Source organism: Silene latifolia, chromosome 11 (genome assembly GCF_048544455.1).
Source record: "Silene latifolia isolate original U9 population chromosome 11, ASM4854445v1, whole genome shotgun sequence".
Lineage (NCBI taxonomy): Eukaryota > Viridiplantae > Streptophyta > Magnoliopsida > Caryophyllales > Caryophyllaceae > Silene > Silene latifolia.
Genome location: NC_133536.1, coordinates 179,332,022 through 179,345,158, shown reverse-complemented (window position 1 = coordinate 179,345,158; position 13,137 = coordinate 179,332,022).

Genomic DNA, 13,137 nt, shown 5'->3' with positions numbered 1-13,137 from the left:
AGAAAAAGGAGTCGATCGAACATAATTGTACTCGATCGAGTACTTTTTAGCGCACAATTCCTGCTTCGCGCACTGAACGTAAAACGGTTGCCATTTCTTCGTTACTTGGGAAAACAGGACAATTCCGGTGGCGTTGGAAAGCTAAGAGGACAAAATTTCATCTCCAATTGGAATCACCTGAAAATCAGTTGTAAAATTTGAGATAAAGCTCTTCAAAGTAGGCACTAGCAATTTAAAGTAGTTCTTCCTTTGCTCGCCTAGCTATTTTACTTCTTTGCGCATCTCAAGACAACTACATTCCCGCTCCAAATTCACTCTTCCTCCAAATGCATGCTAAACGGACGGTAAAAGGCTCGATTTCACTACTTTCTGGTCCATTCCTGCAAATAGAACAAAACAAACCAAAGTAGCATATTCGGGGCATTTAGTAGCATAAAACTACGATAATAGCATAGAAATACGTGCATAAAAAGGCCGAAAAGGACTATATAAAATGCACGTATCAGTAAACCCACTCGATCCGTTGCAACACCACGCGGTCTAGGCTCAGGTCAAGTGTAAGGCCGTCTTTTCCTTCCTCTCACACGATCCAAGGTCTAAGTACGGGTTCCACAAATGTCGGGTATTACAATCTTCCCCCCTTAAAAAGAACTTTGTCCCCGAAGTTCACCACTCACTCCCTTTCCCAATTATTTCTCTGTCTTCTCTCAAGCCTTATTCTCGGTCCTCGTGTATTCTCTTGCCCTCATCACGCTTATTATTACACAAGTGTGTCCTATCTATCTTAATTTCCTTATTTTCTCTCATTACTTCCCTACGTATTGCGCTCTTTCTTTCTAAATTTCTCCAAAGTTCTTACAATTCTAGTCAATAAAGTTTAAAGTAGATTGTTTTTTTCGTAATCAATTTAGGACGTTTTTAGGACAGCTTTAGAGCCGCTAGAAGTCAGTCTATTTAGTATAATAGAGGTCATTGTATTCAGTTTTATGAATCCAAGTTTCAGAATTAAAACAAGAACTTCTTGTTGTTTACTTATTGCTTGCGAGTTATACGTTTCTTATTTATTTCTTGCGAGGGAGAGATTTGAGTGTGAGTCAATCCTTGCGAGGTGAGAGTCATACAAACTAGTCGTGTGTAATTTCGAGTTCCTTGCGAGGGAGGAGATTTTATTCACGTCATATCCTTTAAATTTTCGTTCAAATATCATACAAAAACCAAAAATAAACACTTTAATTCCGCTGTGTATTTTATTAAACTAAAACTATCACAAAAATTGTACTAGTTTTACATCAAATTGGTTACGAGAGCCAGGTTATTAATTTGTTTTATAACAAATTAATCTAGGGAAGCGAAGATACCAGGAGATGCCGATTCAAGCATGGGCGTTGGTGATGACGTTACTAGCTCGTTTCAAGGTCAGTTAGACGAGATGAAATATATGATGAAAATTTTTTCAAATATGTTGGTCGATGTTCCAAAGGGCCGTGGTAGGAGGCATAGTTCAAGTGGGAGTAGGTCTGGTGGTGGAAGTTCTGACTCAGAAAAGGACGAGGCTAGTTCCAAGAGAAAGAATGAGGCTAAGAATGAGGATGATCATGGCCTTAAGCTTGACATACCTGATTTCAATGGTGATTTGGATCCCGAAAAGTTCTTGGATTGGATTAGGCAAGCTGAACGAGTTTTCGAATACAAGGAGTACGATGAGCATAAACAATTCAAGGTAGCTATTCTAAAACTTACTAAATATGCATCGTTATGGTATGAAAATTTGAAAAAACAGAGAAAGCGAGATAAGAAGAGCAAGATAGATACTTGAGTGAAACTAAAGAAGCACCTTATGAGGAGATTCTTGCCAAGAGACTATGAGCAAGAAAATTACTTAAAGTTGCAAGCTTTGTCACAAGAAGGGCTGTCCATTCCCGAGTACATTAAGGAGTTTGAGAAGCTGACGATTCTTTGTGACTTGTAAGAAAAGGAAGAGCTTAGAGTTGCAAGATTCATCAAAGGACTCACACCGTCACTTGCAGCTAGAGTCAAAGTTCAGATTTACAATGGATTCGATGATGTTTGTCGATTAGCTTTAAAGTTTGAGAAGCATGATAAAGCGAGGAAATCCTATGCCTATTCAAGAGGAGCAAATTCAGGTTCGAATTCCTATTCGGAGCTAGAATCTAGCAAGCCTAAATAAGTTCAAATAGAAGACGCGAAAGACAAGGGCAATGAAGTAACCGTGGAGCCTACTAAGGGAAGTTTTGTGAGGCGATGTTTCAAGTGTCAAGGCTATGGACACATAGCTAATGAGTGTCCTCAAAAACGAGCTTTAACCACGCAAGAGCTTTGTAAAATGATTCCAAAATTTGTCATGCCAGAAAGAGAAACAAATATGATCGTTGATGGTGTCAACAAAGAAGAAAGAATGATTTATGATGTCGTAACATTGAGTGATAATGATCAACAAGAAGAGGTGGTTCAAAACTTATATCTTCAAGCTGATCCGATTAAAGAAGAAAATATTTAGTTTTTCGATGATGATCATGAAGAGGACGAGCATATAAAAGATGGGATTGGAGAGGACTTGGTTGATGAGCTAGTGGTGGATGTGTAACACCCCCTCATACCAAGGTACCTTACCAAGGACCACCCTAGCATGCTGTTACCATCTCGGTTTCCCGAGGTTAGTATATCAAAATTACCAATTCCAAACAACATTTATTAAAGTATAAAGAGTTAGCAATTACATTAACTCCGACCAACTCCAAACAAAAGTATAAGGATCTCATTACACCTGAAATCAAAGACAACTAAACTCGTAACAGCGGAAGCTAGACTCGAAGTGATGACTCCCCATGACTGCCCCATAGCTAAACATCTGCATCACCTGTCACAATCTGCTCACCATCCCCGAATGGATCACCACAGATGTTACAAAACAACAACGGGGTCAGTTACTGAATAGTCAAAGTAAGACAAGTACAATAAGCAACCAGCTGATCATCCTCCACCTCCGGTCTCCCGATCTCACACAGTAACCGACTACACACCAAAGTGTATAGCCCTGCCAGATTACCCATCACAATAGGTAATTCTCGCCACCAGTGGGGGACCGCAGCCAATCCCCACCTAAGTCCCGCTCATTAACGAGCGATATCCCTGGCCCTTAATGTGCTTAACCCCTCCCGTGACAGGTTCCACGGAGGGCGAACTAGGGTGTGAAGCCACTCCCGCAAGTGACTCCACCACAATCATCACCACACCAACACCATACCATCACTCTAACGATGATCATCAGATAAACAAACGTACACAATACAACATAATCTCAAATCAATTAAACAGGAACTGAGTGGGGAAACCCTACCTTTTCGCAATCCGCTATGCTGCAATCAATCATACAATATGCATAACAAATACCACATCGTCACCTACAACAATGATAATCAACGATCAACACACATATGATGACCAAACCCTAAACCCTCAAATTAACCCAAACTAGGGTTTGTTATTTATAAGAACAACAATAGATCAACAAGGATAAGATACTTACTACGGCGATTGATATGGAATAAGATGCTAGAACCCACAATCGATGACCTTTGCCTTGGAATTGATAAACATGATTGGAGGAGAATGAAACGTAGTTTATGTTTTGGAAGAAAAGGCTTTAGAAACTGACGAACGATTATATATAATCTCTAATGATTTTATTCAAAACCGCAACAATAACACCCGTCGGACCGGATACTCGGTCGAGTATAGGGTATACTCGGCCGAATACTATGTACTCGGTCAAGTATTCCACATATTCGGCCGAGTATTCCTGGGCAGAAAGCTGTCCAGAAACACACGACACACCTACTCGGCTGAGTAAGCCATATTCGGCCGAGTACCAGATTTAGGAAAACTGTGGTATTACAGGATGATAATGAAGGAGTTTCAAATCTGTCCAATGGCGAGTCTGACGATCCTAATTTGTTACCAATGTTAGGTAAGAAGGTACTAAAAGATAATACTTGTTCGGATTTTCAATTCAAGGGACCGTATAGGTCGCAAATTGATATATCAATTGACAAGAAAATATATGGTGGAAACTTTCAGTGTTGCTTCGTGAGTTCAATTCAGATTGAAGTTCAAGATGATCTTATTTTCCAAAGAAGTATTAATTTGACTTTGCTACACTTGTACAAGGAGGGAGGTGGGGTGGAAAGCACAAGAAAAGATGGCTCGAAGGGTATAGACGTAACAACAAAAGAAATGGTTCTAGAAGCTGCAACAGGATTGCTAAATTAGTGAAGTTCGAAGAAACTCTACATGGGATCGTAATTATTATCATGTTTAAGATTGTGAGGTTTGTTTTTAATCCAGGTGTCCTACATATCTTTAAAATTTGAGGATAATTTTTTCTTAAGAAGGGGAGAATGATGCGGGAGCATTAGCGTACAATGAAACTAAAATCGAAATGTCTCCGAAATATTTTGAAGGATCAACATGAGCTCGAGTCTAGTGAATATGATACAAGAAAGAGGAACGAGAGAGTGTTGTTTGACACAGATTTCAACACGTGACTTGGGCAACACGCTACTTAGGCAACATGTTACTTCAGCAACAAGGTTCTACACAGTTTCCAAATCCAAATGGTAGCTGATTGTAGGAAGTTGTGTTGTTCTTAGTTTCCTAAATTTCAGTTTTCTTTATTCTAGTCAATAAAGTTTAAAGTAGTTTGTTTTCTTTCCTAATTAATTTAGAACGTTTTTAGGATAGCTTTAGAGTTGCTAGAAGTCAGTCTATTTAGTATAATAGAGGTCATTGTATTCAGTTTTATGAATCCAAGTTTCAGAATTAAAACAAGAACTTCTTGTTGTTTATTTATTGCTTGCGAGTTATAAGTTTCATATTTCTTTCTTGCGAGGGAGAGATTTGAGTGTGGGTCAATCCTTGCGAGGTGAGAGTCATACAAACCAGTCGTGTGTAATTTTGAGCTCCTTGCGAGGGAGGAGAGTTTATTCACATGATATCCTTTAAATTTTCGTTCAAATATCATACAAAAACCAAAAATAAACACTTTAATCTCGCTGCGTATTTTATTAAACTAAAACTATCACAAAAATTGTACTAGTTTTACATCACCTAGCCTTAACCAGCTAAAGTCCATGGTAAACTGATAATCCTAGTTCTTTCTCTTCATAGTTTACACCTCATTTCACTCTTACTCTCTTTCTTACTCTTTACTTTATTATTTGTTAGTTTAATTAAAAATCAATGAAAACCCCGTGTTATTTGACATTCTAGTTTAGCAAATAGTTTAAACTGTCTCATGTGGATAATATCCCGACTTCCCTAGCTATATTAGTTGGATTATAGTTGGTTATTTTTGATAGGTTGCGATAGCCTTATCACCCCTCCCTCTAATCACACCACGTTCAATTGCTTCCCCACATCCCTCATCCTCGGCCCATATTTGCTCAAATTGGAACTGGCATCGCTTCGCTTCCTCCATCTCCTTTCTATTGAGAACAAGCTTGAGAGGGGCATGGTCAGACCATTCGGGATCAAAATATAAAAGCTTAGTAAAAGGAAACAAGTCTATCCAAGGCCCAGTACATATAGCTTGATCGATCATGATTTGTCTGTTCGCCTTCCCGGACTGCCCATTATCAAAAGAAAAATTATACCTATCCCATAAAATATCTCTAAGCCTACACTCATCCACCTTGGCTTGAAATTTATTCATCTACCATTGTGGTCTACTCCCCCCCTTACATCTCAGTAGAGTAAAAAATTTAGTTAAAATCACCAATGCATACCCATGTCAATGAGGATTGTCTATTGAGAACCTGAAGCAATTCCGAAGACAAGTGACGATCAGCGACAGCCAGCCAACCATAGAATCCTGTAAGCCTCCACTCACCCTCTTCCCCTCGAACCGTGAAATGCATATGAATCATAGCTGACATAAAGACACAATCTGGCGCCTTTTTCCACAAGAAAGCTAATCCTCCCGACCTCCCCCACACTATCCACTTCCATGCCGTAGTAACTCTCCAATTTCTCCTTCACCCTCCTCATTTCACAACCACTAATTTTCGTCTCAAAAAGAAACAAAATGGTTGGGGCCTCCTCCGCACAAAATCACGGAGTGCAGTTACCATGTCGGGGTTGCCAAAGCCCCGACAGTTGATGGACAAGATATTCATTGAGCCCGGTTGGGTTGAACTCCGTCAACCTCTGCCTTAGGTATCAAGACGCCCCCGTCTAAGTATAATTTCGATCGTTTTAGCCCCTCTTCTCTAACATGTCCCTACCCCTCTCCTGGTATTACAAATAGGACTCTGCGAATGTCATCCTACTGTACTACCTCCAACCATTCCATCTCTAGCCAACCTCTTCCAGCTTTTCCCTTGATATCCCTCTGTCACCCTCCCCTCTCCGTTACTGCCCTCCCGAACCCCTTCAATAAACCCATCACTCCCAACACCCTCATCATCCGTATCCATGTCATGGCACTGTAATACCCCGTATTTTATAATTATATAAATAATATTATATTGTATTTTATACGAGTTATGAATGAGACGGAATAATAAAATAATAATAATTATAATTATAGGATGGCAATGATAATAATAATAATAATAATAATAATAATAATAATAATAATAATAATAATAATAATAATAATAATAATAATAATAATAATAATAATAGTAATAATAGTAATAATAGTAATAATAGTAATAATAATAATAATAATAGTAATAATAGTAATAATAATAACAATAACAATAACAATAGTAATAACAATAACAATAACAATAGTAATAACAATAGCAATAACAATAGCAATAACAATAGCAATAACAATAGCAATAATAATAATAATAATAATAATAATAATAATAATAATAATAATAATAATAATAATAATAATAATAATAATAATAATAATAATAATAATAATAATCAATACGATACATGTATACATTATCGTATACTACCTTATTTATATATATACCCTTACCTTATCCATCCATCACCCTTATCCACACAAAATATCAACACAATCTCCACCCATCATTTTAAAGAGAGAAAGAAGGGAGAAAGAGAGAAAGAAGAGGAAGAGAATAGAGATCGTCTTTTGCCCTTCGACTCGAGAACGTAAGGTAAAACCGTCTTAAACTAGCAGTTATATTAATAAATTTATACCATAGACGCCCCGACCTTGACCCGTCCTTAACCCGTCTTTGACCACCCGTTGACTGCCATTGACCACCCAAATATGAGTTTGACCGAGTTCTATACATGTGTATGGGCTGTTTTGTACGACCGTCTTAAGACGGGTTTTTGACCACCAAAACGCGACTAGCCAAGACTGGAGTTTAGGTGCTTGTGTCGTGGGAAGTGAGGGGAGTGGAGTGGTGGTCGTGAGTGGTTGTAGGGGTGGTGGTAGGTGGCGTTCAAATGGGTCAAAAAGGTGATACACGGGTTGGGGGTGTTTATAGTGTCGAGTGGTTATTGTTGTTGATTGCTACGGTTGTCGTGGCTGGTGGTGGTTGCTGGTGTCGATTAGGGTCATGGGACATCGTGGGCGGTCGACGCCGGCCGGCCGTGGTTAGTGGTGGCCGTGGTGGGATCGTTTGTGGTTGTTGCTAGTGTAGTTGTTGTTGATGTTGTCGTGTTGTTGTTGCTTGTTGTTGTTGCGGTTTTTGTTGGGGTGGCGAACCCGTGTGGTGGCTCAAGTAGTGGCCGGAGGGAGTTAGGTCACGGTGGTGTGAAGGGTGGTAGGTTGTGGTGTGTTTGAGTCGGGTTTTGGGGTATATCTTAAGACGGCTTTTGATGCGTATAGAGGGGGGGTAAAAATTTTAATAAATTTTAGCGGGAATCTCGAATAAATTCTGTCCAAATAAGCCCGAAAGATGATGCGGATATAGACCCAATAGAAGAGGTTGTGCTCAACTTAGAAGACCAAGCAAGACCAAGCCCAAGTAATACGTTATTCACACATAAAAATTGGATGGGCTCAAATAAAAGAATGGAAATATGCACAGTCGAGACTCAAGGCCGTGTGAACGTTGAAACCGTGTGGGAACGAGGGAAGTGGCGGCATCAAGCAAGGGGAGAGGGAAGTGGCGGCATCCAACAAGGGGAGAAGAATCCTATTCTTAGTTTTTTGCATTTTCAAACTAGGTAGAATAAAAGTTGACAAAATAGTCTAGTTTGTGAGTTCTATGTTCATTCATCCTAGAAACTTACAAACTAGCATTAAATGCTTGCTTGGAGGCCAAGGTTTTTTATCCTATATAAGGACCTAACCTCCTCATTTGTAAATCATCCAAGTTGAAGTAAAAACCTTTTAGAGAGAGAAACTTGTTGTTTCAATCTTTTTCAAAGAGTCGATGATTTCGAGTCTTGCCTTGAACTAAGGACGCGCTCAGATTTAAGTTGAATTACTTGACGCGTTTTCGAGTAATTCCCCATTGTTATCGCTATAGGTCTAGTGATAGCAAATATCCCATTGGTTCGATCTCTTCACAAGAAATCGAAGCAAATATCCTTTCATTCTTGCACAACATAAACACAAAAACCAAACAAAAAGACTTCCGCTTCGCCAATAACGCATCAAGTGACACGATCTGGTCGGGTTGCACCTAGTGCATTCGGATCTTCCGTCTCACTTGATTTCACAATTAAGTCTTCCGCTCCGCATACGCTTCAAATGGTATCAGAGCTTCGGCTCTTGATCACCCCAAAAAAATCAAGACGGTCCTAAGGAGGTCCCAATCAGTTGATAGTTGAATATCCAACGCACTTGGTATTCAAAGATTAAACTCGGCGAGGTAGTTGAGGTTTAATCGATTGGATCTTGAAGGCACGAATTGAACAAAAAAAAAAAAAAAAAAAAAAAAAATCACTGTTCACTCCGGTACTGTTCACTCCGGTACTGTTCATCAGCAAAAAAAAAAAAAAAAAAAAAAAACTGAAAAAAAAGGGGGAACAAAAAAGATGGAACAATACAAAAATGAAATTTTGTTCATCTTGAGACGGTCACGAGAAATTGAGTGTCTAAGGATTGGGAGAGAAGATTTGGCACGTTGTACTATGTGTCATGGATTTGGACATTCATATATTTCATGCCCTAATGAGGAATACATATCCTTTGAACAATATCAATGCTTGAAACGATTACTAATTCAAGAAAAGCATGAAGAGACGCTACAGAACAGTCCAGACGACTGTCATATTGTAGGAATGCCTGATCTAGTTGAAACAAACGGTGGAGTAGACTGTCAATTTCAGGGTGATGAACCAAAAGAAGAGGATGAGATTATCAGAATAGAACCATTAAGTGATGATGATCAAATTAAAGATGTGATCGAAGATGACATATTTTCTTTTGAGGATGAATCCCATACAGAAGGTACTTCTTTATTTGATCCAAATCTACCAATTGTTTTTGATGAAGAATTTGAAGAAGTTTATGACGAAGCTCACGTGGAAGAAAGTAATCATACAAGTTATGACGATGCAAATCAAAATAAACTTAATCTTATGCCAATCTTGGATGATGAGTTTCTGGGCAATCACATTAAATCAGATTCTCAAGCTAAAGAACCGTATCAATCACCAATTGGTAAATACATTGATGAGAAGCTATATGGTGGGAACTCTAACTTCTTATTGCAGTCAATTTCTATGGAAGCTCATGATGATCTTGTTGTTTCGAGCAACGATTATTTGGATTTTGGTAGAATTGTGCACGGAGGATGGAGGGGAGGAAATCACAAGCAAAGATGGCACAAAATGGTTTTAATTTACAATACACATTACAAATTCAATTCACTGGAGATGGATAAACATGAAGACTATATTGAAGATGATGAGTTGAAGAAGAGATCAATGGTGTGTGCAAATAGCTTCATGTTCATAATCAAGTTGAATCTAACTTCAAGATTTGTTTTTGACCCCGGTGGCATCAAGTATTACCAAGAATCGGATCGATTCTTCGGGAAGAGGGGGAGTGTTGATTTCGATTCTCAACAATCATCGAAGGTATTCAAACCAGGCATTGGGTAGGAAAGGATAAACGCAAAACCAGCATCTACTCCTCGACACTTAAAGGTACAAGAATCGGGACGATTCTTTTTGAAGAAAGGGAGAGTTGATGCGTATAGAGGGGGGTAAAAATTTTAATAAATTTTAGCGGGAATCCCGAATAAATTCTGTCCAAATAAGCCCGAAAGATGATGCGGATATAGACCCAATAGAAGAGGTTGTGCTCAACTTAGAAGACCAAGCAAGACCAAGCCCAAGTAATACGTTATTCACACATAAAAATTGGATGGGCTCAAATAAAAGAATGGAAATATGCACAGTCGAGACTCAAGGCCGTGTGAACGTTGAAACCGTGTGGGAACGAGGGAAGTGGCGGCATCAAGCAAGGGGAGAGGGAAGTGGCGGCATCCAACAAGGGGAGAAGAATCCTATTCTTAGTTTTTTGCATTTTCAAACTAGGTAGAATAAAAGTGGACAAAATAGTCTAGTTTGTGAGTTCTATGTTCATTCATCCTAGAAACTTACAAACTAGCATTAAATGCTTGCTTGGAGGCCAAGGTTTTTTATCCTATATAAGGACCTAACCTCCTCATTTGTAAATCATCCAAGTTGAAGTAAAAACCTTTTAGAGAGAGAAACTTGTTGTTTCAATCTTTTTCAAAGAGTCGATGATTTCGAGTCTTGCCTTGAACTAAGGACGCGCTCCGCAGTTTAAGTTGAATTACTTGACGCGTTTTCGAGTAATTCCCCATTGTTATCGCTATAGGTCTAGTGATAGCAAATATCCCATTGGTTCGATCTCTTCACAAGAAATCGAAGCAAATATCCTTTCATTCTTGCACAACATAAACACAAAAACCAAACAAAAAGACTTCCGCTTCGCCAATAACGCATCAAGTGACACGATCTGGTCGGGTTGCACCTAGTGCATTCGGATCTTCCGTCACACTTGATTTCACAATTAAGTCTTCCGCTCCGCATACGCTTATAGAGGGGGGGTAAAAATTTTAATAAATTAATTACATATTTAATTTAATTAGATTAATTAGTAATTATATTAGTTAGTAATTATATTTAGTTATCGAAATTAGGTGCCGATTTTATGGAGGAGCATATTTGTATCCGGGTGCTTTATTTTTTAGCGGGATTTGCAAAAGGGTAGGTTTATCCTACTCAGTTTTAATATTGTGTTTATTTGCTAAATGAGTCATTTTTTATCAATTGCATTAAATGAGTCGGTAATTGGCATGTTATATGGTATATTGCATTTATTGTGTTGTCTTATACGTCAGAGGACATGGAGGTTGTTTAGTTACTTATTGTATAGAGACGGAAGGCGGTTGGGAGACCGTCTTCCGCTTGAGTCGCCTCTTGGAGCTTCCCACTCCAGGAGGGATGTGCACATTAATGGCTTGAGTTACAGAGGGACTCGTGTGGTTGAGACACGACGTCTGGCAAGGGATCCGATTAGCTTCCAGACCCGGTACGTCTGGGCGTGTCCCGGTACCTGTTTGTGGTTGTTGGTATGTCTAGGCGTATCCCGGTACCAGTGTGGTTGTTTGTATGTCTGGGCGTGTCCCGGCCGTGGTGGTGGTTGTTTGTCAGCATGTCATTCATATTATAGTCATGTTGCATACTCACCCACTTTGAGTTGTGCCACACTTTATTTATTGATACTGACTGTAATACTATGGATTTTATAGGCCGGTACTCGACCGAGTATCGCCTACTTGGTCGAGTAAAGTGTGTCGTGTATCCTGTTTGGCTACTGCCCAGGAACACTCAACCGAGTATGCGGAATACTCGACCGAGTAGATGGTACTCGGCCGAGTATACTCTATACTCTATACTCGACCGAGTATCCGGTCTGTCGAGTGTTATTTCCGCGGTTTGATTTGAAAATGATTAGGGCATTATATATTACGCTAAACAGTTTCTAATTACGTTTTACAAAACCTAAAACATTCTACGACGCTCTAATCATCTATGAATCTCTCATTTGTGTGTGGGTGATCATAGCAATTTCATTCTTTCCTTTGATTCATCGTCGGTAAGCCCTCGTCTCCATATTCTATGGTTTATATTTTACGGTTTGTTTTTGATTATGAATTGGGGGGAAATGGGGTTTGCATATAGTGATTGTGTTATGTGATTATTAATTAGGCGGAGACTTCGTAGAGGAGTCGTTTAGATTGTTTGCTCGCATTCCTTGTTGTTGTGCTAAGGTAGGGTTTCCCTACTCAGTTCCTGTTTAATTGATTTGAGATATATTGTTGTACTGTGTATGATTGTTATCTGTTGATTATCATTGGAGTGTTGGTGCGGTGGTGGTGTGGTGGTTGTGATGGTGTTGTGATGGTGTTGTGATGTTTGTGGTGGAATCACTTGCGGGAATGGCTTCACATCCTAGTTCGCCCTTCGTGGAACCCGCCACGGGAGAGGATGTGCATATTAAGGGACAGGGTTATCGCTCGTTGATGAGCGGGATTTAGGTGGGGATTGGCTGCGGTCCCCCACTGGCGGCGAGGATTACCTGTTGCGATGGGTAATCTGGCAGGGCTACACACTTTGGTGTGTAGTTGGTTACTGTGTGAGATCGGGAGACCGGGATAGAGGATGATCAGTTGGTTGCTTTATACGCTTGTCTTATTTTAATTATACAGTAACTGACCCCGTTGTGTTTTGTAAAATCTGTGGTGATCCATTCGGGGATGGTGAGCAGATTGTGACAGGTGATGCACTTGATAAGCTTGGGGCAGTCATGGGAGAGTCACCACGCCAGATTAGTTATCACCGTCAAGAGTTTTAGCTGTCTTTTCGTAGTTGTTAATTTTTGGATATTACTTTTGTTGGATTTTGAGACAATGTAACCTGTATAACTCTCGTACTTTAATAAATATGTGTGGACTGTTACTTTTGATATATACTAACCTCGGGCAACCGAGATGGTAACAGCCTTTCATGCTAGGGTAGTTCTGGTAAGGTACCTTGGTATGAGGGGGTGTTACAAAGTGGTATCAGAGCCGACGATTTTGGCACCTAAAACTAATGAATCCAATGAACAGAGGGATCGAGTCTAAATAAAAT